Source organism: Bison bison, unplaced genomic scaffold, assembly GCF_000754665.1.
Source record: "Bison bison bison isolate TAMUID 2011002044 unplaced genomic scaffold, Bison_UMD1.0 scf7180017864171, whole genome shotgun sequence".
Lineage (NCBI taxonomy): Eukaryota > Metazoa > Chordata > Mammalia > Artiodactyla > Bovidae > Bison > Bison bison.
The window spans coordinates 1,995,982-1,996,711 of record NW_011494743.1 but is presented as its reverse complement, the minus strand read 5'-3'; the positions used below and the strand labels follow the sequence as shown (position 1 = coordinate 1,996,711).

At 42.1% G+C, this 730-nt stretch overlaps 1 protein-coding gene across 3 annotated transcripts in view; it reads right to left on the bottom strand.

Annotated features, from left to right (window-relative positions):
* ZCWPW2 (zinc finger, CW type with PWWP domain 2) overlaps nucleotides 1–730 on the bottom strand; it is a 143,994-nt gene that overhangs the window by 97,706 nt on the left and 45,558 nt on the right. The window lies entirely within an intron of this gene.

The following is a 730-nucleotide window of genomic DNA, read 5'->3' as shown; positions in this document are numbered from 1 at the left end:
TTATACAGACTGAAGTAAGCCAGAAAGGAAAACAGTACACTAACCAATGGCAACCCACTCCAGTACTCTTGCCTGGGAAATCCCATGGATGGAGGAGCCTGGTGGGCTACAGTCCATGGGGTCGCAAAGAATCAGACATGACTGAGTGACTTCACTTTCACTTTTCACTTTCATGCACTGGAGAAGGAAATGGCAACCCACTCCATATTCTTGCCTGGAGAATCCCAGGAATGGGAGCCTGGTGGGCTGCCATCTATAGGGTCGCACAGAGTCTGACACGACTGAAGTGACTTAGCAGCAACCAATATATACTGTTTATAAACAGTATAAAAAAACCAATACAGTATACAAATAGTAAACATATTTTTATACTGTTTATAAATATTTTTTATTTATAAAAATAGTTTTATACTATTTATAAACAGTATAAAAAACCAATACAGTATACTAAAGCATATACATGGAATTTAGAAAGATGATAACGATAACCCTGTGTGAGACAGCAAAAGAGACACAGATGTATAAAACAGTCTTTTGGACTCTGTGGGAGCAGGTGAGGGAGGGATGATATGGGAGAATGGCATTGAAACATGTACAATATCATATGTGAAACAGATCGCCAGTCCAGGTTTGATGCATGATACAGGATGCTCGGGGCTGGTGCACTGGGATGACCCAGAGGGATGGTATGGGGAGGGAGGTGGGAGAGGGGTTCAGGATGGGGAACACG